A 22,746-nucleotide genomic window follows, 5' to 3' on the forward strand; every position below is an offset into this window, starting at 1 on the left:
GTTACAGCAGCCCGAAAGGACTAAGGCAAGGATTTCCAGAGTAAGCAAAACCCATTTCCTCCAAATCGTACAGCAACAAGCTTATTTCCTCAAAAAAAAAAAAGAAAAGTTAGGGAAGTTCTCTTTGCTGGGACGTCTACATATACTCTTGATGTTTCCCTTTGCTTTACCTAAGAGTATGTGTCATACTATAATGCATAGACAGAAAGGCAAGAATGCATTAAAAATGGTCTACATTGAATGACTTGGGAACATGAAAGCCATAAAATACATTTTTTAAAGGATTTTGAACTCTACGAATGAAGTATTGGCTTTGGACACTACTAATCCTGGAAGAAAGCATATCTAGTTCTATTCGAGAATTCAGATTTCTCAATTTCTTTGCCACTTATTGATTGGTAACATTTCCAAGGTACAGTTTTACTCCTTTCATTTTAAATTGATTTCTCTTTTTAGCAAGACTGTGCTTTTTGAGAATTCATTTAATTTTACTTTTTTAAAAAAATCAATGCCTAAAAGGTCCCCTCAAATCAATGAATTACCCTTTCCATCCATTAGACACCTTTCTAGGCTGTTCACTGACCTTCTGTGTCCCATGTGCTATAAACATAAAATCCCAGCACTTTTCAGTTAGTCTTACATGAAATGTTTTTGTTATTTTCCACCTTTGCTCTGTCTGTCATTTTTAAACTCTGAACTCCACTGTGTAATTTTGCAGCTTCTCTTTTGAACTTGACATGTATTATGTGCCTTCTGTGCCCTTAATTGCTTTTTGCACTTTGGGGTTGATCCATGTTGCTCTTTTCTAATCCTACTATATTGATTGCTGTACAGCAAGCCTCTTCTCTAGGAACACTGTCTTTATTTTCTTTCCTTCCTATGTCAAGAACCACTGATTGCTTTCCTCCTAGTCCTTTCCAGGAAACCTCAGCTTCTCCATAATTGTCACAACCAAGATCCACTCACTAGAATCACAATTAGTTCTCTCTCAACGTTAATTCTCCTGAAGCAAGTTTGAGGAAAAAAATCGCAGTGACAAAAGGTAGAAAAAATGTGTTCAGAGCAGAAAAGACACTGGCAAGAAAATACTCGGGAAGCAACAAAAACAATCATTTACAAAGATACAAGAGAAGAAATAAGAATGGTTTCTTGAAGAATTATAAAATGGGAAATAATGAGTTAAATAATGACATAAAACTTTTAATGTTATAAAAGTAAATCACTTTAATGTCTAGTGTGCCAAACACAAAAATATCAGCCACTAAGAATGCTATTTTTTGGTCAAATTCAGACTACCATATTCATTTATGTAAACTTCTCTGAAAGTGTCCTTCTTGACAAGGGCTCATTGTCTCCAGTATTATCTTCCTCCAACCCAATCTCCAGAATGCTGCCAAAGTCATTATCTTAAAACACATACCTAACCCTTTCTATGCTTGAAAGCTTTTCAATGGCTCTTTCTCCATCTAGGAAAAACAAACAAACAAACAAATGTTCACAAAACCCCACATGTCTAGACTCTTTCTACATTTCTAGCCCCTGCTCCTTCCCAAGATCTGTGTGCTCTAAACAGAACTTTCATTTATGATCTTTTTCCAGATTTCTGTATATGCTTTTTTCCCCTTGCCCAAAATTCTCTTTCTTGCCCCAGCCCCTCTCAGTCTGTTCATCGCCTACTCAGCTTTCCGGTAGATACTGCTTCTTATCTGAATCCTTAACTAAAAAAGTTAAGCACCTCCTTTCTGTATGTTACCATGGCTCACTGTATTTCTCCTATCACAGCATAGAATATACTGTTATATTATCTTGTTTACTTATGTGCATCTTACTCTAGTCAGCATAGCAATATGATGGCAACAACAACATTCACCTTTTTGCCCTGACATTCCAGCACCCGGCACAGAATCTAGCATCTGATGATGTTTGATAAACACGGTATTGGATGAATGTCATACAAAGACTCAGGTGATGGCAATGTCTAGTAACCCAAGGGTTAATTTGAATGTCCTGCTCCAATCCTTGCTGAAAATCTTTCTAGAATGAATTTTGGCAACCCATAGCATGTTAAGTAAGGCTCATTAATGTGTTACTTTGGCATGTGGGACAAGACAATGGCTGCCTCTATTATTATCTCTTCTTTATGGCTATAAGGATGTAGAGTTGATATCAGCTACCCATGCTATCTAAAATTGAGTAGCTGGTGATCCCATAGTAACCATCTAGTCCTCTTTGCCTGTTCAGAGGTAGCCACTCAGCTACCACAATCTTTCACGCCCCACTCTACTGATGAGTCGGGGTTGCCTACTAAACTGCATCTCCCACCACTGTTAGGCTGACAGTAGGAAGCATCAAGCATCATAGTACTCCTCCTGGAGACTGCCAACCTCTAGAATTCTATAATGAATCAGTCTAGTTTTCTGTCTTAGCAAAGCTAATGAAAAAAAAAAAAAGAAAAGTTGAATTTCTTTGGGATGGTAGCCGCTTGTAAGACCTCTGGATCGTCACCTTAATCATAGTGGTCTGAGAACTATAGATTTTAGAGATGGAAAAAAATGGGTTTAAACTTTACTACCCCCTCTAGATATCTCTGAAATTAAAAAAAAAAAAAACTACTTAATCCAATATACTCTTCTTGATTTTCAAAATTTCTCCTGAAAGTATAAAAATTCTTTTACATAAAGATTCAATAAAAAGAAACTGAATCAGATTTGAAACATTTACATATCTGAGTTTACTTGCTAAAGCAATATCAAATTTTTCAAGAGAAAAATTCCTAAGAAAAGTTATACTGATGACATAAATAGAAATAACAGTAATGCCTTGATTTTTTTTAAGAAATGACATTTTTTTAATGTCAGGAAAAGGGAATTAAAAAGCTTTTGAGTTTTTAGAAACAGATCTAAATCAAAATACTTCCCATTGGTTTATTCAGTTCAGTTCAGTTCAGTTCAGTCGCTCAGGTCGTGTCTGACTCTTTGCAACCCCATGAATCGCAGCACGCCAGGCCTCCCTGTCCATCGCCAACTCCCAAAGTTCACTCAGATTCACATCCATCGAGTCAGTGATGCCATCCAGCCATCTCATCCTGTCGTCCCCTTCTCCTCCTGCCCCCAACCCCTCCCAGCATCAGAGTCTTTTCCAATGAGTCAACTATCTGCATGAGGTGGCCAATGTACTGGAGTTTCATTAACAACAACAAAAAAAAGTGATGTGGTTTACTGCCCAAAGTAAGTATTAGTATATCACTGAGAAATATTTTCATTCCTCCTAGGGCTAAGAGAAGAGTAAGTACTCTACTACTAAAAAAGAAAAAAAAAGTGAAACTTCATGTCTAGGATACATGAAAGTAATACAAAGTATGTCTAAATATTTTATCCAAGATATTGATAATTTACTGGATAACATAATTTAAAATCAAATATGGTCTAAGTCATAGAATTTGGGATAAATCAACCTGTCAAGGTTAAAATGGGCCATGAATTTTCAAAAAGGGCATCAGTGGAAATAAACTGTAGAAAACACATTTAGGACTGCCCTAAAACAACCCTAGTTCCCAAATGGACCTATTCATTTGCTTCTTTTTATTTTTGACTATACATTTGCTGACAAATGTCGTGCCTCATAATTGTCAAACTTTCCTGTTTGTTCTTGCTCACTCAGTAACTGCTCTCAGTCATACCTCTTGATTTTATTCCTACCACAATCTAAACTTCAGCACATTACCAGTGACCCTAACATCCTCCAGTATCTCCTCCCCATCTCCATCACCATAACCATCAACTCTTGAATGCTTTCCCCAAACCAGCACTGACAAAGCCCACAGTTTTATCCTATGACTCTATGCAAATAGGGCTCAGCCAACGAAAGCGAGTCAGAAGTAAAGTCAGATACCTGTACCAGTGATGGAAAGGTTGGGCACTGAGACAGATAAGTAATGGATAATAAATTTAGATAACATTTCTAAAAATTTTTACTGGAGTATAGTTGCTTTACAATGTTGCATCAGTTTCTGCTATTCAGCAAAGTGAACCAGTTATACATAGATATATATATGTACCAGTTATATATAAATGTATATATATATATATATATATACACACACACATATATCCCCTATTTTTTAGTTTCTCTTCCCATTTAAGCCACCTCAGAGCACTGAGTTTCCTGAACTATACGGTAGGTTCCTATTAGTTATCTATTTTATATGTATTATATGTATATAGATATATATATATACACACACACACATATACACACACACACACACACACACACAGATCAATCCCTATCTCCCAATTCATCCCACCCCTCCTTTCCTCAGTATCAATGTTTGTTCTCGACATCTGTGTCTCTGTTTCTGCTTCACAAATAAGTTCATCTGTACCATTTTTCTAGATTCTACTTATAAGCAATATTATATGCTATGTTTCACTTTCTGACTGACTTCACTCTGCATGACAGTCTCTAGGTCTAGCCAGCTCTCTGCAAACAACACTGTTTTGTTCCTTTTGGGGCTGAGTAATATTCCATTGTGCATATGTTCCACATCTTCTTTATCCACTCCTTTGCTGATGGACATTCAGGTTCATTCCCTGTCCTGGCTAATGTAAATAGTGCTGCAATGAACACTGGGGTACATATATCTTTTCGAATTACAGCTTTCCCTGGGTGTATGCCTGGGAATGAATTGCTGGGACATATGGCAGAAAGTGAAGAGGAACTAAAAACCCTCTTGAGGAAAGTGAAAGAGGAGAATGAAAAAGTTGACTTAAAGCTCAACATTCAGAAAATGAAGATCATGGCATCTGGTCCCATCACTTCATGAGAAATAGATGGGGAAACAGTGGAAACAGTGTCAGACATAATTTTGGGGGGCTCCAAAATCAATGCAAATGGTGATTGCAGCCATGAAATTAAAAGACACTTACTCCTTGGAAGGAAAGTTATGAGCAACCTAGACAGCACATTCAAAAGCAGAGACATTACTTTGCCACCTAAGGTCCGTCTAGTCAAGGCTGTGGTTTTTCCTGTGATCATGTATGGGTGTGAGAGTTGGACTGTGAAGAAGGCTGAGTGCCGAAGAATTGATGCTTTTGAACTGCGGTGTTGGAGAAGACTCTTGAGAGTCACTTGGACTGCAAGGAGATCCAACCAGTCCATTCTAAAGGAGATCAGCCCTGGGATTTCTTTGGAAGGAATGATGCTAAAGCTGAAACTGCAGTACTTTGGCCACCTCATGCGAAGAGTTGACTCATTGGAAAAGACTCTGATGATGGGAGGGATTGGGGGCACGAGAAGAAGGGGATAACAGAGGATGAGATGGCTGGATGGCATCACGGGCTCAATGGACATGAGTCTGAGTGAACTCCGGGAGTTGGTGATAGACAGGGAGGCCTGGCGTGCTGCGATTCATGGGGTTGCAAAGAGTCGGACACGACTGAGCGACTGAACTGAACTGAACTGATGTTGTTCTTCCTACGCTTTCCTCTAAGAGTTTTATGGTGCCTGGCCTTATGTTCAGGTCTTTTATCCATTTTGAATCATTTTTATGTATGGTCTTAGACAATGTCCAAATTCATTCTTTTACATGTAGCTGTCCAGTTTTTCCAGCACATTTGTTGAAAAGACTGTCTTTTCTCCATCGTATATTTTTGCCTCCTTTGTCATAGATTTGTTATTGTTCAGTCACTCTGTCATGTCCTACTCTCTTTGCAGCCCCATGAACTGCAGCATGCCAGGCTTCCCTGTGCTTCACTATCTCCTGGAGTTTGCTCAGACTCATGTCCATTGAGTCACTGATGCCATCCAACCATCTCATCATCTCTCATCCACTTCTCCTCCTGCCTTCAATCTTTCCCAGCATCAGGTCTTTTCCAATGAGTTGACTCGGCATCAGGTGGCCAAAGTACTGGAGCTTCAGCTTTAGCATCAGTCTTTCCAATGTATATTCAGGGTGTTTTTCATTTAGGATTGACTGGTTTGATCCCCTTGCAGTCCAAGGGACTCTCAAGAGTCTTCTCCAACACCACAGTTCAAAAGCATCAATTCTTTGGTGCTCAGCATTCTTTATGGTCCAACTCTCACATCCATACATGACTAGTCCAAAATCACCGTGGACGGTGACTGTAGCCATGAAATAAAAAGATGCTTGCTCCTGGGAAGAAAAGCTATGACAAACCTAGACAGCATATTAAAAAGCTGAGACATCACTTTGCTGACAAAGGTCCCTATAGTCAAAGGTACGGTTTTTCCAGTAGTCATAGTAGTAGCAGATGTGAGAGTTGTCCTAGATTAGGTGATCATAGTGTGTGGGTTTATCTTGGCTATCTATCCTGTTCCATTGACTGTATTTCTGGTTTTGTGCCATTACCACACTATCTTGATTACTACTGCCTTGTAGTAAGAGAAGGCAATGGCAACCCACTCCAGTACTCTTGCCTGGAAAATCCCATCAACAGAGGGGCCTGGTAGGCTGCAGTCCATGGGGTCGCGAAGAGTCGGGCATGACTGAGCAACTTCACTTTCACTTTTCACTTTCATGCATTGGAGAAGGAAATGGCAACCCACTCCAGTGTTCTTGCCTGGAGAATCCCAGGGACAGAGGAGCCTGGTGGGCTGCCATCTATGGGGTCGCACCAAGTCAGACACAACTGAAGTGACTTAGCAGCAGCAGCAGCAGTATAGTCTGAAGTCAGGAAGCCTGATACCTCCAGCTTCATTTTTGTTTCTCAAGATTGCTTTGGCTATTTGGAGTCATTTGTGTCTCCATACAAATTGTAAATTTTTTTGTTCTAATTCTGCGAAAAATCCCATTGATAATTTGACAGGGATTGTACTTAATCTAGATTGCTTTGGGTAGTACAGCCACTTTCACAATATTGATTGTCCCAATCCAAGAACATGGTATGTCTCTCCATCTGTTTGTGCCATCTTTGATTTCTTTCCTCATTATCCTATAGTTCTGAGTACAGGGCTTTTGTGTCCTTAGGTAGGTTTATTCCTAGATATTTTATTCTTTTGGTTGTGATGGTAAATGGGATTGTTTCCTTAATTTCTCTTTCTAATCTTTCATTGTTAATGTGTAAGAATGCAAGAGATAGCAAATTTAGGAAGTCTAAGATGACCAGGGGCTAGAATGTCTTATAAGTCTAAAACCTTAATAGTCACAAAGGGCTATTACATCTTTACCAAGATATGCTCAACAAAATAGTAACATGTGAAGATGCCCCCTAGACTAACTTCCATGATCAATAAAGGTAGAAGCAGCTACATCATATAGTTTTTATCTTGGAGATTCAGAAAGCACATGAGCATATTAGAAGATGTCTGGCCACAAAAACACCTGTTTAGCTTTGTTTAACCTGGTATTTGCCAAACTAACCTTTTTCACCACTGAATACCTATCAAGATCCTGGAGGGGGGGAGAAAGAAAGATCCCGAGGAACAGGCTTAAAGAAAAGCTGACCTGCTCAGCCATTTATATTCACTGCTGCTTTCCAGTCTCCTGTGGGCTTCCCTGGTGGCTCAGAGGATAAAGCGTCTGCCTGCAATGCAGGAGACCCAGGTTCGATCCCTGGGTTGGGAAGATCCCCTGGAGAAGGAAATGGCAACCTACTCCAGTATTCTTGCCTGGAGAATCCCATGGACAGAGGAGCCTGAGTGGGCTACAGTCCACGGGGTCGCAAAGAGTCGGACACAACTGAGTGACTTCACTTCACTTCACTTCACTTTTCATTCTCCTGTAGGGCTACCCTATAAGCCCAGGTATTATTCTTAAACTTCCATGTGCACACAAAGCACTGGGGATCTTGTAAAATGTAGGTTCTAATCCAGTAGGTCTGATGTGGGCCCTGAGAGTTGCATGTTTAACAAAGTTCCAGGTAATGCTGCTGCTGCTCTCTATCACATTTGAGTAGCAAGGCTCTACAGGAACACTGCAATAGGAAGATCTTCACATCTCTAATCTCTTTATCCTACCCTTTCAAATAATTAATTATCCTAAAATATTATTTTATTTATGTCACTTTGCTGGTTAAAAACTTTTAGTGACTCACTGTTCCCTGCTACTGGAGAAGGCAGTGGCACCCCACTCAAGTCCTCTTGCCTGGAAAATCCCATGGACGGAGGAGCCTGTTAGGCTGCAGTCCATGAGCTCTCGAAGAATCAGACACGTCTGAGCGACTTCACTTTCACTTTTCACTTTCATGCATTGGAGAAGGAAATGGCAACCCACTCCAGTGTTCTTGCCTGGAGAATCCCATGGATGGCAGAGCCTGGTGGGCTGCGTCTGTGGAGTCACACAGTTGGACACAACTGAAGTGCCTCAGCAGCAGCAGCAGCATTCCCTGCTACATTTGACCGTGTGGCAAATAGATTAACACAGCCCCTGACCTTATATAATCAAGAATCAAGTGAGTGAGTAGAAACAGTGTGCAGAATGCTAGAAGCCAAAACCAGAGAACAGCTGTTCCTTCAGACCAGTCTCCTTATCGGTAAAATGAAAGTTAAACTAGATGAGTGGAGTTTAATCCTCCATGTGCAATGTACTCACTAATACCATGAGAGTCTCAGCCCAGACCAATTAAGTGCAGGCTCTCAGGACCTCCTGTATTAAGGCATGAACAGGTCTTAGAAGCTCCCCAGGTGACTGTGAAGTGCAACCAAGTTTGCAAACCACCAGACCAGCCAGTGATTCCCAAAAGTTGCCCAATCCATCAATAACTGCATCACCTGAAAACTTGTTAGAATGTAAATTCCCAGACCTCACCCCAGGCCTACTGGAGCAAAATCTGGTGAGGCAGGGTCCAGAAACCTAGGGTTTAACCAGCTCTCCAGGTGTCTGTGATACATTCTGAAAACCAGAGGATTAGAAAATAAGTAAATTCCCCTCTAGCTCTAAGAGACTATCAATACTTTGATCTCTGACAGTCTTTTCCTACTTGAAGACTAACATTATAAGCTCTGAGCGTAGACTTCCTAGGTGGAAATCCCCCCTCCTACAGTTAATTGATGACTTTGGTTGTCTGTGTTTCAGGTCCTCATCTATAAAATGAGACTAATAATAGTACCTACTCTCATAAAGTTGCTATGAAAATTATAATTATTTCATATCTATAACTAGCTTAGCAGAGTATCTGAAATGTGGTATTCAGGTCATTACTCAGTTGTTACCCATCAATTGAATACTTCCCTGTCCACTTTATCCAAAATTGCAGCCCATCCCTAATACTTCATTATCTCCTCCTTGGTAGTTGTATAACACACCACATATTTGACTTACTGCTTTGTTTATTATCTGTCTTCTCCCACTAAGATGTAAGCTCTAAAGATCAATGATTTTTGTCCATTTTACTAAAAGCTGTACCCCCACTACCTAGAACAGGGTCTGACACATTGGAAATACTAACAAAAACAGTTGGTGGGAAAATAAATAAATGCTAGCTATCATCAAAATTAATATTATTTTTAGCAATTCAAATTTTTCCTTATTGAAACCTAACAGTTTATACTTCCTGTCTATTGCCTCTAATTGTCTATTGCCTCAAATTGTGCTTTGTTCTTATTCCATGCTTTATCCTAATTCTGTCCCATACCTAAAAATGCCCTTCTATCTAATTCTGCCCATGTTAGGCCTTGTTCAGGTTTCTACCTTTTCATTCAGTATTCCCGGATGACTCCAGCTCTCTAGTTCTCTGAATATTTACAGTGTGTACTGCCATATGGTACAACTTAACACTTAATTTTCTTAATGTCAGTGGAATAACTTCTAAGAAATTCACATTTTAAAACTGCACCATTTCTCTAACAACCATTTCATGAAAATTAGGGAGGAAGGTCCCCTCCCTCAAAAAATGGGAAAGCTAACTATTAGTTAATCATGCATGCATGCTAAGTCTATTTAGTTGTGTCTGACTCTTTGTGACCCTATGGACTAGCCCACCAGTTTCCTCTATCCATAGGATTCTCCAGGCAAGAACACTGAATTGGTTGCCATTTCCTCCTCCAAGGGATCTTCCCAGGGATCAAACACTCGTCTGTTATGTCTCCTGCATCGGCAGGTGAGTTCTTTACCACTAGCACCACCCATGCTCTCCTCAAATGACTGTAATAGTGGCTCAACATTTTACAAAGCACTTTTTTATACATCAGCCTAGTTTAGACTAGATGATCTCAAAGACTATGTCTCCTTGCTCTTAAGTTTTCCAATTATCTTCGAGGATAGAGAAAACATTTCTTGAGGTAAAAATTAAGAATAAATCATGAAGGTCATGAATTCCCTGGTAGTCCAGTGGTTAGGACGCCATGCGTTCAGTGCCAAGTTCCTGGGTTCAATCCCTCTTGGAATAACTAAGATCCCACAAGCCATGCTGTGTGGCCAAAAACAAACAAACAATCATGAAAGTCATAATAGAAACAGAAAATGATCCAAGAAGTGGGTGAGTTCAGGTACAGGCAAATAAGTGGGTCTCTCACTCCCAGTCTTCCCATCAGCTGAAAGAGGCTCACCCTGATTGCCAGTGCAGCCCCCCAGGCAGGTATTACCAATTAATCAGAGTTGGCAGACAAGCGGACATCTATGTGCCATCCCAACCTAGTCAAACCAATCTTAGTTACAAGAGCAAAGGAAGAACTTCCTACATGGCCCAGTGGTTAATGATTCTCCTGCCAATGCAAGGGACATGGGTTTGATCCCTGGAATGCTGGTCTGAGAAGATCTCGCATGCATCCCACATGCCTCAGGGCGATTAAGCCCATGTACCACAACTACTGAGCCCACACCCTAGAGACTAGGAGTTGCAACTAGCACGTGCAGCAACTACTGAAGCCCGTGCACCCTAGAGTCTGCTCTGCAACGAGAAGCCACCACAATGAGAAGCCTGCACTCAACTAGGGAAAGCCTGCACACAGCAACAAAGACCCAGAGTAGCCAACAAACAAGTGTGTGTGTGTGTGTGTGTGTGTGTGTGTACACTCAGTGGTGTCCAACTCGTTGTGACTCAGTGGACTGTAGCCTGCCAGGCTCCTCTGTGCATGGGATTCTCTAGGCAAGAATACTGGAGTGGGTTGCCATTTTCTACTCCAGGGGACCTTCCCAACCCAGGGACTAAACCCACGGCTCTTGCATCTCTTGCATTGGCAGGCAGATTCTTTACCAATATCGACACCTACAAGGCCCATATAAATAAATAAATAAATTTATTTAAAAATAAAAACAAATGAAACATGCTAAGAAATTTAAAGTGATTTGTCCAGGTACATATGTGGTAGCAAACCAAGACCAGAAGCAACTGACTGACTCCTTGTGCAGGACTCTCTCCACTCCTCTAATTCATTTCTGAAATTCAGTATTTAAATTTCCATTCTAAAGCAATCAAAACACATGAAGCAAATCTTTGACAGAGACTTTTCATATTCATGCTCACGAATATAACGTTGAAACTGAAAATGACAGTTTCGAGTCAAGTGATAGACAGGGCAGGCTAGTCTGTTATTTTTCAGTTGGGTTTATTTACCTAAGCTTAGAATGTGTCATGACTGCAAAGAGACAAAACTGATTATATTAATTCCACTGTCCTAGAAAAAGAAAAAGAAAATAGTCTTCATTAATAGGAACCAGCTCAACTCCAGTCCTGAAATAACTCATACCACTGAATCAACTTTTTAAAGGTGACCTCCCATTAATGACAAAGCATTAGTTTAAATACAGCTTAATCACTAAATTTACATGATAGGAAAAGACATATATCTAAAGAAATATGAAAATAGAGATAAGAGAGACAAATAAACATCTATTTAAACATAATGACCATTTCTACGTCTTGGAGACTATGCCAGCATTTCCGAACTATAATTCTTCCAGAGCTTCTCACTAAAAGACAGTTTCCAAATACTACAATCACCTTTGTAACTCAGTCGGAATGAAACTCACTTGTTAAATTTTACCTAGCCAGTTGATCATTCTGTCTGGATTAACTCTCATTTTTAAGCATACTATAATTGAAGGCTGCTTTGGGGAGAAAAAATAATCATCTAACACAGTTAGAAATTGCCTCTGGCACTGTCTGCATTACCCAAGGAAACCAGGATGACAACTGGCAAGGTCTGTTACTTCATAGAGTTGATCCCATTTAGCAACTACGTTACTTGGTTATGGTACCAGCCATTGGTCCTGTAACCTGTCCTTTCACCCTGAGAAGGTGAACCTAACTCATCTGAGAGTAGGATGAGAAAAGCAGCAAACACACAGAATCTTTTCTCTTTAGCAAGCACTCTGCTACCATGCCAAAGCAGGGAGGGAGAGGCAGTGATGCTGAAACAGTCAGAGGAGCTTCAGGATCTGCATGACCCCTGCTCCACAAAAAAGTGCAGTCAGTTCAGGAGTTCTCCTTGGATCTGGATATACACAGGAACAATCTCAATGGGCCTCAGATAAAAACCTAGCCACAAAATGATGCTTGCTAAGAGAGCCCAAGGAGGCTAGGGTGATTCTTCCCTTAACCCCCTTTATCAGTCAAGACACCAGTGCTCCATGAATTGGTCAAAACAAGAATGAAATCAAGAGCTGAAGTCCGTCCCCATCATGGTAGCCCAGGCACAGACTCCTTAGGCAAAAGAACAGCCAAGGCAAATATTGACATCTAAAAATGGACCAGTAGTTCCTGAAGAATGTTTGCGAGACATTGTGAGCACTCTTCTTCCAACCTCATCATTCCAAAAATTCAGAGATCACTTTTCCTATACCACACTATTGAATCATTTTTCAATCACCCCACTTACTCATCTGGAAAAGGGGACTGGAATCCCATCCCATGTAGCACAAATATTAGGTGGCATCCAAGACATCATTCACAATAATGGGAAATGCTTTAAAACACTCCTGTTTATAATGAGAGCTTCCCTCGTGGCTCAATGGTAAAGAATCCACCTGCCAATGCAGGACACATGGGTTCAATCTTGGTTGGGAAAACCCCCTGGAGAAGGAAATGGCAATCCACTCCAGCATTTTTGCCTGGGAAATCCCATAGACAGAGGAGCCTGGCAGGCTACTGTCCATGGAGTCATAAAAGAGTCAGGCATAACTTAGTGACTAAACAACAACAGATTTATAATAAGAACTCAAATTCCTTAAAAACTGACTGTATGCTGCCTAATCCAGCATATTAAGTAGAGAAAAAAATCAAAGAGTTGGAAAAACTTGATTTGGAATCAGTTTTGTCACTTCACAGCTCTGTGACCATGAGCAAATTACTGATTACATTTAAGCCCAAGCTTCTCTTTTGTAAAATAATCATAATAAAATTTATTTCACACTGTGGTTCTGAGGATTACATAAAAAATACAGAAAAAAGAAAAAAGAATGCCTGACCAATGATAAACACTAAATATTCATTTTCTTCCCCCATTTTTTCCTAGTAAAGAAAATATCTGTTAAAATGCTCTTGAATGTTGCATATGGTTGAAAAAATTAACATGCCAGTGTCTTATCTATGCAACTCTAGTTTCTATTGTTAATTTGAAGCAGCTACTATTTATGTATGTGATTATACACAAAATTTGAATGAATTATAACTGGTACCATAATCTGGAACTTTTTCAGAAATGTATTGCAGCTTTATTTTAATCCCACTATGGTAAAAAAGAGAGAAGACCAGCAACTCTTTAGTTGAATAGTGCCATATTTTATGGCCCTTTCTCCATTAAGTCCTTCTTTTGTGTGTTAGATATCATGCATCTTTCAAAATAATTCATTCATCTGTCTTTCCAAAGCCTGTTTATGGCCTTTAATACCTTGAGACAGTATTAGGAGCAAATATGTACAGTCCTGCAAAAAAAAAAAAAAGAGAGAGAGGAAGAAAGGCCTGTTTGATGCAAATAAGACTATGGAGAACAGTCTTATGGCCAAGAACAACAACAGCAGGCTTGTCCATCTGTCCATCACCAAACTGAGTTGTGCCCACTAGTTATCAACAGGAGGTGGCCATGTGGGCATCACACTAACATAGAAATTCTGTCATCAGGAAGATAAGGTGAGAAAGGAAGAAGAGGATTAACTGCTTCAGAATCAATTTCTGGGATAGAAGGATTTATACAAAGAATGCTGTTTGTTTCTTACTCATAGACTATAAAGCTTTTATTCATTCATTACACATTTTCTTGGTGCTTTTTAAAAGCTAGGCAATATGCTAGCCACTATAGATCCAAAAAAAATAATTTCCTTTTTATTTTAGTAATTCTGTTGCAGGACAGAGAAGTAAACCATTATAATACAGTAAAATGACAGCTAATGTATATACATGTGCCATGAGAACCCAAAGAAAGAAGTCATTAAGGACAGAAACATGGCAGCTTCACAAATTTGTCAGTCACCTTGGCATGTGCGTGCATCGCTCAGTCTTGTGCAACTCTGTGGAACCCAGTGGACTGTAGCCCACCAGGCTCCTCTGTCAATGGGTTTTCCAGGCAAGAACACTGGGGCAGGTTGCCATTTCCTACTCCAGGGGATTTTCCCAACCCAGGGATAGAGCCCATGTCTCCTGCATCTCCTGCATTGGCAAGTGGATTCTTTCCACTGAGCCACCTGGGAAGTCCCATCTTTGCACAGGGGCTATCCTAACCTTCTTTGTAATATTCCAGTGTTGTTATACATGCTACTGAAGTGAGAATAACCACAGAAGTAAAACAGAAAATCGAAGAATGAACAGATGGGTTTTGATCAACTTTGCTTATCTTAGAATATAAGGGAACTATTACTGCCTGTACCTTCATTTCTTACAGCCTTTTTCTTTTAAAGTATGGGTGCATGATTAATTTTTATATAATTTTTAATCTTATTAACTCCATCTAAACATGGCCATTTCTATTTTCTATAATATAAGTATGTTTGAAAGTATGACCATTGGACAATATAGCTATGGATATAGGTATAGATATATAGATATATACCTATAGATACAGATATAGATATAGAAATAAATGTAGAAATAGTTTCTTGGCTTCTGGACATACTAGTAAATTACATATTTCTTAAATTTTACAATGACACATTTTCAAGCAATTGCCTAACAGGAAAGTGAATACAAGGCATAGCCTTTACTGGCATTTAGCAAAATTAAAATGTTAATACAAATAAATCCTCAGTGGCTTTAAAACATATTGTAAAGATTCCCTTTCAATTGCAGAAATGAATCAGGAGTGACTTGAGGCACTCCCATTTAAGCTAAAGTATAAAGTCTGGATAAACTGTCAGCTTGAAAATCCCATTTAAATGTCTACTGGCTTTGTTGCTCTTACATGCACTCGGAAACAAAATTTACAACAGTTTCAGACTGAATTTATTATTCATCTCTGAGGCAATTTGGGGTTCTATATCATTTCCCCAAGTCTCATCTTGGTTATCTCCCCAGCACTGGCATTCCTCTTTATTACCTGAAGACATACATTGCCCTGGAGCTGCATGAATAAAAATGATGGTGTTCCCCTCCCTGACCCTCCCCACAGGTACAAGAGCCCGGAGCACATCTTAAAATGTAGTGCTAGCATGGGCTGCCACCTATGGGGTCGCACAGAGTTGGATACAACTGAAGCGACTTCGCAGCAGCAGCAGCAGGCATTACCTTGCCTCAGCTACTAGCACCAGGCCTAACCAGAGTCTGGGTCAGTCTTGAAGAACACACTCCAAAGATTAAGAGCCATCACTTTCCCTGCCACTGTCCTGTTATCCTGCCTTGGTGGCTGCTGACACTGAAATGCCTTCTGCCCTGGCTACCTCAAGAGCTCACAGTAAAACTGCCATTATTATGCATGAAACTGACAAGACATCAAAGTCCTAAACTTTATTTCTAATCTAAACTTCAGTCACATAATTAACCTTTTCCACATACCAAATTTTGGACCATAAAAAAGGCTGAAGAATTGATGTTTTTTGAACCGTGGTGATGGAGAAGACTCCTGAGAGTCTCTTGGACTGCAAGGAGATAAAACCAGACAATCCTAAAGGAAATCAACCCTGAACATTCATTGGAAGGACAGATGCTAAAGCTGAAGCTCTAATCCTTTGGCCACCTGATGCAAAGAACTGACTCACTGGAAAAGACCCTGATGCTTGGAAAGATGGAAGGCAGGAGGAGAAGGGGATGACAGAGGATGAGATGATAGGATGGCATCACCAACTCGATAGACATGAGTTTGAAAAACAACAACATTCCAAAATTTAGGTTGTAACTACTACATAATGAAAACCACAATGCCCATATATAGATATTTGCTTATTGCTTTTCTTCTCTCCATCTATCAGGTCTATATATGTAATTCCCGATCACTGTTCTCAACGTGATTCTCATATTATGACACCTAGCACAACTTCACAGGTAGTTTTATGTTTACCGAATATTTTCTACTGATAGCAGTATCACTGGGGATGCTGTAGTTTCTGTGTTCTACTCTAACAAGCATGCAAATATTGTCCTATGGATGGGAAGTTTTTGCCAAGACATATACTCTCTTCTATGATTTTTCGGATCACATTTTTTCATCTATTACACATGTAAATCCTGCAAAAAAAATTGATTAGAGTTGAGTAATGACTCATGTCCAAGCAGTCTAACATAAATGGCAAAGAGAACGTCATTCATTAATCTCTCAAAGGCCTGTGAGGTACCTGACCCTAAATGAAGGCCAACAGAAACATCAATTAGGAGTTTTAAAAAGCAGATATTACTGCGAAAGAAATGGTTTTTTTCTGATGGTGAAAGTTGTGATGTTTCTTCTAGTTTATATAATAGCTAATATTCAGGAAAGAGTGGTAAATACTAAACGAGCAACAGGGAAAAGAACTAGGTACTTGGACTTCCCTGTGACTCAGATGGTAAAGAATCTGCATGCAATGTGGGAGACTGGGGCTCGATCCCTGGGACAGGATCTCCTGGACAAGGGAACAGGGAGCCACTCCAGTATTCTGGCCTGGAGAATTCCATGGGCAGAGGAGCTTGGCGGGTTGCATTCCATGGCGTCGCAGAGTCAGCCCCGGCTGGGCAGCTGACACTCTCACTGCCACCACTCATCTTACAAGTGCACCATGGTTCCAGAGCTCTAGGAGGATGCCAGCTGCGTGGTTTTCAGAAACGGCTTCCCCTCAAACATTGTTAGACACGGTAGCAATGTCCTGCTCTCTGTTCACATGCCAGTATAAACCACAATACAGCTAAGGTGTCATAGAACCCTAGTAATGCTATTTCAAATACACTTACACCTACTTCCGAATCTCAACTTGTGAATAAAATACAAACTACTGTTTATTTACATATACATACGGATTCTCAGACACTGTGCCCATTTGATCCTTACCTTGGTCTAGGAGGTGATCGTTATTCTCTTTGACAAAGCAACAAATAAGCCTAAACAATGAAGCAGTCTGCACCAGGCATAAGAATGTTAATAATACTGTATATCTGCATAAAAGAAAGTGTTCTTTAAATCTGTCATTTCCTACTTGAGGAACAATTGCAGTCCGCACTCAGAGGGTAGAGGCTCCCCTAGAACATATTCATGGAGCAGGGGTCCGTGTCAGTGATGCCCACATACTACAATGTGCCTGCAGCCTTCAGGAGCCTAAGCAGATTTAGACACATTCTTGGGCCCATTTTTAGGTCTTGTTAGACCTTTAGATCCTACTTTTAATAACCCTTGTAATCTTTTTAAAATACTCAGCCAAAGATCAAAGCAGCAGCTTATCTTTAAGCTACATACTCTATATTTTTCATTTTAATTTGTACTTATACAACATTTTTTTCATAGCAATAAATAGATTTTCCTTCATGGGGGAAAAAAATCTGCCCTTAAGGAAAACAGTAATCATTTTCAGCAAACATTTACTAAGTGACTACCTTTTTGAATGTTAAAGCCTAACCCTGAAGAAGGCAAGAAGATAGATAAGACCTGATCTTTAATGCCAAGGGCTTAAAACCTAATTATGAAGACAGAAATAGTAGAACTCAGGGTCAAAATGTAAAGTGCTTCTTAGTCCCTCTAGAAGGAAAAACTTCTGATACCAGGTTGCTTTAAAGAGCTCTGGCTTCCCAATGAGAAAGGGGGCTGAGAAGAGTAATCCTTTAAGAAAATGTCAAGGATTCTGATTCTAGCAAAATAACTCTTGAGTTGGAGGGAGCGAAGCAGGAGAAAGAGGGCAGTTTCAGAAGCGACTTAAGATTGTCTGAGGATGTGCTCTTTGCAAACCTCAAAGCCCATATACACCGTGACTTCCTCAGAATCACAGCGATGGGGAGCCCCAGGCACAGAAGGAGGGCGCCCTGTGTCTCAGAGGCCTTGAGATGAAAAGACAGAACCACAGGGCTGGAGTTTTTCAGGTGCAGCCCTAGTGACACCATACTGTGCATTCATTTTTCTATTTGTCCTTATTTAACATTGAACAATAATATTTTACACCAACATCTACATCAAGAAGGACTTAATTTGACTAGGTGGTTACCTTTGTCAGTCATTAAGATAAGAGGCTGTTGTTTCAGAAGACCTGAACCAGTGCAAAGTTGAGTTGCTTAGAACAGAGTCTGTGATAAAAACAAGTATAAAGATGGTTACCTACAACGAATGATTTGAACTTATTAAAAACCAACCTTAAGGGAATATTCCCATAACCTACTATGATTTATGATTCCTAGAAACCTAGAGAATTAGACTAATTCTCCTCTAACATAAAAACTGAAGGTATCTACTCTCTTTTGAGAAGACTTCGTTAATCTCCTTTATCACTAAAATAAAATTATCAGTGTCACAGTCTCCTAAATCTACCTCCATCCTTATTTTTATTAACTACTCTCATAGTTCACATCCACCTGTTAAGTGCATCTCTAAGCAGATGATACCTCTGTATTATCTTCCACCCATATGGACCCTTTTTCAGTACTCAGATTTCTGCTTTTATGCTTAGCTGTCACACTGATCAACAAATTGCTTGTGGTAGATGGCATTTTTCTTTCGAGTTTACCTTTTGTGTTGTTCTAATTCTAGGGAAATTGTGTGTGTGTGTGTGTGTGTGTGAGAGAGAGAGAGAGAGAGAGAGAGAGAGAGAGAGAGAGAGAGAGAGAAATGATGACGATGATGATGACATAGCATATAACTTGTAAAAATGTTAGAGAAAAGCATTTTTTAATGAAAGGGAAAAAACCCATTCCACCATGTAGAGGTTACTACAAAGATTTTGTTGTTTTTCCTATCATTCCTTTTTCTCTGTATGTTTTCTAACTTTTTATTTTGAAATAATTTTAGACTTACAGAAGAGTTGCAAAATAGTAGTGAGAGTTCCTGTATACTCTTTCACCCAGTTTTCCTACTGATAAGTGTACTATGGTAATAGTAGATGTTATCAAAATCCTCTATGTATATTTTGACTAGGTGAAATTGTACTTTTTGTTCACTGCTCCTTACATTTAATATGATAGCACAGGCATTTCTATTATTTAAAATTTCTCAAAAACAACATTTTAATGACCAGGAAATGTATACTACATCAACACATATTAATGCTGTTGAATAGACAGATTGCTTGCAATTTTTTCTATTATTAAAAATCCTCATCAACACAGGTTATACATTTTAAAAACATCTACAAATTTTATAGGTGAAAAAAATGGTCTTTCATTATAAATTACTTTTTCAATTACCAGGAAGGTGAACATTCTAAATGCGTACTAGTCATTTTTATTTCATCTTTTATAAATTATTCATCCCGTTGTTTGCCCATGTACTCAGGGTGTCTGAATGCATTACTTACAAATTTGTGTAAAGCTTGCATATGAAGAATACTCAGCTTTCAACTCAAAGACTGCAAATATCTTACCATTTGCCTACTGCAGTTTATTTGCTTTGTTTTCATTTTGATAATCTAAAACACTTTTGCCAATTGAAAACAAAATATCTCTTTTATAGTAGCAATTTGTAATGGAAAGGCATTGTCATTGTCAAACTCTGATCCCCCAGCCACTAAGCAGCTGAAGATGCACTTGTTGGGAATAATGGGAATTTTTTTCCTTAAAAAAGAGCCCATATATTATTCAAATTTGACAAAAGCTGCAAAAGGTTTTGCAGAAGGAATCCCAAGTTATTTTTAAACAAAAGGAATCCCAAGTTTTTTTATTTTTTAAATGCCATCTAATACAAAATAAGAACAGTTTCTGAAAGGTTTACTTTATATTATTGTATGATCTCTAGCATTAATTATTTTGTACTATTTTAGTGTCATCAATATTCATAACTATAATTAAACTAAAAGCTAATGCTTTATTATTACAAATTGAAAATCAGAAAGCTATATACACAACAACACCAAACTACTTGAGTCCCCAAAACAACCCAACCTTTCTTCTATCTCCTACCTCTGTCCTTACTGCTCCCATTGCCAGGAATCTCTCTGCTCCACCCATCCCACCTCCGCCATCAGATGGAAAACTCCTGGGCTTCACTGTCATTCCCCTTCACCATACCCACCCCTCCTCCCCATACCATCATAATTATTGCATCCATTTATCTATGTTTACTTTTACTGTCTAACATTAAATTTGTTTTTATAGCTGTCCCCTCTTCCCAAGTGTCAGTGACCTGAGAACAAGAGAGTTAGTCATCACAGGAGCCCCAGTGTCTAGCAAAGGTTTTGAAATATAATAGGAGCCCTGTTAATATCTACAAAATAAACTGAATTATCCACATAAGGTAACAATTTTCAGAAATAGTTATAAGAAGCTCAACCTTGTTTTCCAAATACATAATGCCGCAAGCTCATATACCAACTCTGCCGTCCGTTCTGCCCCATGGAGTCTGCAGTTTCACTTGGGCACTGTCACATGCTTTCTATTCACTGACAGTGACTCAGGAAGAAGAGAACACCTTTTCTCAGGCAGATTATTATTAATCGCTCTTTTTATTTCTTTAACTTTTTATTTTGAAATAATTTCAAACTTACAGAAGAGTTGGAAGAAGAGAACAAAGAACTGCTGTATACCCTTCAATCAAATTCACCGTTACCACTTTGCCATATTTCTCTTTCTACCCACACACACAAACACGTGCACATCCACAAGATACTTTTCCTGAACCATTTGAGAACTATTTGCAGCATCATGCCGTTTTATCCCTTAGTACTTCATTCTTCTTTCCTAAGAACAAGGACATTCTCTACATGACCACAGATAAATAAATTAGCTACTGGGTTTGTCTGATGTGTCCACATGATTAGATTCAAGTTATGCATTTTTGGCAAGAATACTAAGCAGAGTACATCATGAGAAATGCGGGACTGGAAGAAACACAAGCTGGAATCAAGATTGCCGGGAGAAATATAAATAACCTCAGATATGCAGATGGCACCACCCTTATGGCAGAAAGTGAAGAGGAGCTAAAAAGCCTCTTGATGAAAGTGAAAGAGGAGAGTGAAAAAGTTGGCTTAAAGCTCAACATTCAGAAAACGAAGATCATGGCATCCGGTCCCATCACTTCATGGGAAATAGATGGGGAAACAGTAAAAACAGTGTCAGACTTTATGTTTTGGGGCTCCAAAATCACTGCAGATGGTGACTGCAGCCATGAAATTAAAAGACGCTTACTCCTTGGAAGAAAAGTTATGACCAACCTAGATAGCATATTCAAAAGCAGAGACATTACTTTGCCGACTAAGGTCTGTCTAGTTAAGGCTATGGTTTTTCCTGTGGTCATGTATGGATGTGAGAGTTAGACTGTGAAGAAGGCTGAGTGCCGAAGAATTGATGCTTTTGAACTGTGGTGTTGGAGAAGACTCTTGAGGGTCCCTTGGACTGCAAGGAGATCCAACCAGTCCATTCTGAAGGAGATCAGCCCTGGGATTTCTTTGGAAGGAATGATGCTAAAGCTGAAGCTCCAGTACTTTGGCCACCTCATGCAAAGAGTTGACTCATTGGAAAAGACTCTGATGCTGGGAGGGATTGGGGGCAGGAGGAAAAGGGGATGACAGAGGATGAGATGGCTGAATGGCATCACAGACTCGATGGGCGTGAGTCTGAGTGAACTCCGGGAGATGGTGATGGACAGGGAGGCCTGGCATGCTGTGATTCATGGGGTTGCAAAGAATCGGACACGACTGAGCGACTGAACTAAACTATTGAAATAGTGTTGTGACTTTCTCAGTGTATCATGTCAGGAATCAAACTCAGTTTATTCCATCATTATGATGTTAACTTGGATCACTCAATAAAGTAGGGTCAAGTTTCTCCACTGTAAAGTTACCATTTCTTGCTTTGTAATTATGAGGTAATCTCTAAGGAGATACTCTGATGACATAAATATCCCATTCCTCTTCAAACTTAGCACTCATCGATTATTCTTCTGAATCCATTATTACAATAATGGCTGCAAAATGGCAATTTTCTGCTTCCATTATTCCTTCTACATTTGCTTATGTAGCCATTCTTTTCCTTAAATATCTTCTCCTTGAGTTGTGTTTTTATTCCTTATAAGTATGTCCAAATTCAAGACTTGTTTCAAAAATTATTTTTAGATTTTTAAATGTTATCACATTTTTCTTTAACTTTTCATTTTCAAAGTTACATGTTAAGAAGCCCAGAGCTGACATTTCATATTGCTGCACTTAACCATTTTTGTACTTCATAAAATTTGTTTAAGACTTCTTTCTTCAAACTTCTAATTGTAAACCCAGACTAGATCTGTCTCATTACAGTGCTACCTAATCAGTCATGGAAAATGTCT

The 22,746-nt window shown here is 39.3% G+C and overlaps 1 non-coding gene across 1 annotated transcript; it reads left to right on the plus strand.

The window, feature by feature from the left end:
• Window positions 1-7,513: 7,513 nt before the first annotated feature.
• TRNAC-GCA (transfer RNA cysteine (anticodon GCA)) lies at window positions 7,514-7,585 on the plus strand. The gene has a single exon. It is a non-coding gene; the product is annotated as a tRNA-Cys (tRNA).
• The last annotated feature ends 15,161 nt before the right edge of the window (window positions 7,586-22,746 follow it).

This window comes from Ovis canadensis, chromosome 1, assembly GCF_042477335.2.
Source record: "Ovis canadensis isolate MfBH-ARS-UI-01 breed Bighorn chromosome 1, ARS-UI_OviCan_v2, whole genome shotgun sequence".
Classification (NCBI taxonomy): domain Eukaryota; kingdom Metazoa; phylum Chordata; class Mammalia; order Artiodactyla; family Bovidae; genus Ovis; species Ovis canadensis.